Here is a 4,484-nt window from a genome sequence, read left to right on the forward strand (position 1 = left end):
CTCCAACCTCCAGAGAGACAAATGGGGGCAACGGGCCCCCAAGATGACTCGTGTGACCATCACTTGGCCTGGAGTTTCTCTCAGAAAACAACAGGACCGTGCCCCGAAAGAGCAGACTACTGCTTGCAGGACTTAACTGCACTCAGAGGGGAGCTAATAAGCTTGGCGGGGAAAACGTATATCACGCTTTCACCATAGAAAACCCTACAGACACGGCGGTGATGGTGGCCAATATGACCGGCTGGACTGCTGGCTACTTCTAAAGGCCGTTGACTCAGTGGACATCATGGTCCTGGATCACCACTGACCCTGGACTGTCTGGGAGTTGCACGGGCAGGGCTCTGACATGTGGTGCTGTTTGTACATTAATTCAGGGACCTAATTAAAGAAAGCACAGACTACTGGTCAGAGCATCTAGGCTGCCAAAAAAGTCAGCCTAATGTCACTGAACAAATGTGGGGTGGGGTGAAACCTGCCACCACAGCATCTCTGCGCATCTCCTTCCTGGACCCTTAAAGGTCATTAGAATCTATAACACTTCCAATGCTGGTGCTCAGGCGGACGAGAAGTGAGGCAGGAGGCTTTGGGACCATCAACCTCACCTGGAGGCTGGTGGGGAGAAGTTTTGCCCCTCCCCCTAGGTATCAGGGCTCCCACCACAGCATGAAGCATTTACAAAAGAGGGGTCTTCACCCTCAACACTCCAAGAATGAGGAACGGAACAAAAAGCAGAGGAGGTGTTCGTCTCCGGCAAGGTTCATTAAAAATTCCTGGGAGATAAAAAGAGAATCTGGGCAATAAAATAAAGTCTAACCTGTTTTTCCTTTGTGCTTTGTCTAATTTCACATGCTCCTAGGGTTCCGCATGCAGAGGTCCCACACCCGGCACTTCAGACCCGACTTCCTAGTGCAGAATGGCTGGGTCGACACCTCAGCTAGCGGAGTCCCATGCAGAGTGCACGGCATAGAGCCTGAGCTGCAGCCAACCCAGCCCTCGAGACCTCCATCTCCTAACTCCCACTGATGCTGCCGGGATCCCTACTCAGCAACCCAGCCCACAGCCCGTGGGGGATTGCACACTCTCACCTCTCCATTCGGTTTTCAAAATAATGTTTCCTTTGCTTCTGAACCAAACTCAGTCTTGATCTGTTGGCTCCAATGACACTGGGCATGGGGACTACTGTTGGGGTCCCCTCTGGATGATCAGTAACAGAAATTGAGAACTTTGTAACTTCATTGAACAGATGTGTGAGGCAAACTGTAGTTAACATAGAGCAGTGTATAATACTCGGGTAAAATAAGATTTTTCTAAGACTTACATTTGATATTTCCATCACTTTACTATAAGCAAGTTCAGTGAAGACGTCTGTCTTATTTGTCAGGACAACATTAGAGAAATGAAGTGATTTATTTCCATGGATGTACATCGAATACTCTTGGCTGAAGCTTCAATCTTGTTTTGAATGCTTTTCCATTGAAAAGGATACCTCTATTTCAGCTCCCCCATTTCTGAGAAGTATAAAATCTTATAATTTATTATTACCAAAGGGAAAGGTTGGAGAAGGGATAAATTAACAGTTTGGGATTAACACATACACACTGCTATGTATAAAATAGATCATCAACAAGGAACAACTGTATAGCACAGGGAACTACACTGAATATTTTGCAATAACCTATAAGGGGAAATAATCTGAAAAAGAATCGATATTTTTATTGACATCATCTATCAATGACAGATAAAATGTAACCTAAGCAAGGCCGATGGTGAGCGCTTCTGAACCTGAAGATTTCAATCATCTAAAGTTTGGGCTCTGCCTATTTCCCAAGGCCCTTAATGGACATACGTGTAACCGTAGCTTAAAAATTCCCCAGTTTGGGGTTCGGGGAGGCACTGATTTGGAAAAATCCCTGGTGTTCTCCTTCCATGCACGGGACCCTTCCTACAGCTAAAACATGCCTGTCACACCTAGAGGAGGTACACCGTTTGATCGGAAATAGTTTGGAAAAGGCACCTCATCTCCTCATCGCCTGGTGCTCGGGTTCACCCCTCCAGCATCTTTCCTAACAATCTCCTCACTTGGGGATATCAGCACCGTCAACATCCTGTTGCACACAGTTTGGAATCTGTCCAGAGGATGAAGCGGAAGGATGAGAAAAATTTAGAGACAAGTCTTAGGTGTTCGGACATGCACATGCCACTCTAATTTCCAATCCAGAAGACAAATTCATCAAAGGCTAGAATTGCCCACAGAAAGAGAATAGGGCTAGAGGAAATCCTGCTGTATTGTGTCGAGTTTCCAAAAACACAAGTTGAAAAATGGAACTCAGGGGCACTAAAATTCATGAAACTGCAGAGTTGAAAATATCTATTGTTGAAAAATATCTTGAGGTAAGTCACAGAAAAGGACTTATAAGCAAGGGAGAGTGGCAGGAATCAGATTTGAAGAGGTAGAAATGTCTCCCCATTAAAGCACAAGAAAAGGGGCTGAACATCGCCAATGATGCACCTGGCCCAAAAGGGCGTAGGCATTTTTTTCTGAATATATTCAAGTAAAGGCCATTCACACTTTTTATCCAAACAAACAGGTGGGCACTGGAAATTAATACTACAAAATGTATCACTTCACATCAGTCAGAAGTGCCATCCACATAAAGTGTAAACACCAGAAATGCAGGACAGGGTGAGGAGAAAAGGGTGCCCTGTGAGGCTGATAGTGGAAATGTAATTTGCCAACGGCCACTCTGCAGAAGTGTATTGTGTTTGCTAAAACATCTGAAAACTGAGCTACAGAGCATAGGGCACTTGCACTCATGGGCGTATACCTTGGGAAAAACAAAAAATGACAGAAAACAGGCACCCCAACGTTTACCACCTCTCTGTTAAAAAGGGCCTCCACTTGGATATAACCTAAATGTCCCTGGAAGGATAAAATGGATAAAAGAGATGGGGTACTTATGTAGAGTGGAATATTACTCATCCAGAAATCAATGAAATAAGGCCAGTTGGAACAACTCTGGAGGAGTTACATACGATCATTCTAAGTGACACATGTCAGAAAGAAAAAGACACATATCATAAGATGTCACTTAAAGGTGGAATCAAAAATGGCTACACATGAAATAAACTACAAAACAGAAACATAGTCAAATATGTAGAAAATAGACATAAGGCTGCTAAATGGGAAAGGTGGGGAATGGTGAGGTATTATCCAGGAGGTTGAAATTAGCAAAGATACCATTACAAGTACCGAATTGAATAACTGGCAAGGCCTACACGGTACCTCAAAGAACTGCACTCAGTCCACTCAAGTCACTGGAAAATAATACATATGACTCATAAGCATCTGAGAAAGAATTTATTGTTGTCTCACAGTACATGAATCAAGTGGATGTACAGCAGCAAAAAAACAGAGCTTTGAAAATCAGCTGTAACCAATATAAAAATAAATTTAAAAATATTTATAAAAACGGTGAGACAGACAAAAATTCTTACAACTTTTGTTGAAGGGCTACGATGTAACATGGATTGAACACATGTAGACCCACAGCAGGATGATATATAAGGCTGGAAGCTATGCACGCTAAGAGATGTTAGAGAGGCTGGGTGAGGAAATGCAGACCTTTTAAAGTAATACTGCCTGGTACCCATTCCATGGGTCCCAAATGTGCACTTTCAAGGGAATCTTCTGACAGTGAAAACATGCCTGGGAAACCGAGATTAATGTACACCGTGTGCTCAGGAGAGGTGTCTAAAATGCACCTCATTTTTGATCTCCTGGTGCTGGGGTTCGCCATTCCAGCCACATTACTAACAATCTCCTGACTTGGAGAATCAGCACCTTTAACCTCCTGTTTCACACAGTTTGCAATTTTTGCAGAGGATAAATGGGAAGAGGAGGAACCAATGAGAGATTAGCTGTAGTAGTTTTGACAGGCACATGTCACTCTAATTTCCCATTAGGAAGAAGAATTAACCAAAGGCTCAGCCTGCCTCCCCAGAACCAGAATAGGGCCGGAATCAATCCAATGGTTTGGCGGTCAGCTCACAAAAAATGCGAGTTGCAAAATGGAGCTCAGGAGCAGACAATTCAAAGACCTGCAAAGATATAAATGATAACCAACGTCCAAAAATATATTCAGGTAAGGCAACGAAGAGGTTCTGAATGAGAGGCAGAATTGCAGGAAACAGATTTCAAAAGGTAGATTGTACTCACATTTAAAGCATATGAAAAGCAGCAGAATTTCTAAAATGATGCAGTTGGGCAAAAGTGTGTATGCGTTTTTTTCGTGAATATCTTCAGGAAAAAAACACATACAGAGTTTTTGGCCAACCAAGCAAGAGGGAAATGCAAATCCGCACAATAAAGAAGTCTCAATTTCCACTGCTCAGAAAGGCCATCCAAAAAATGTGTACAAATCAAAAATGCAGGAGAGGCCATGGAAAACAGGGAGACTAGTCACGCTGATGGGTGGGGTATAAAT

Source organism: Mesoplodon mirus, assembly GCF_964341445.2.
Source record: "Mesoplodon mirus genome assembly, contig: HAP1_SCAFFOLD_74, whole genome shotgun sequence".
Lineage (NCBI taxonomy): Eukaryota > Metazoa > Chordata > Mammalia > Artiodactyla > Ziphiidae > Mesoplodon > Mesoplodon mirus.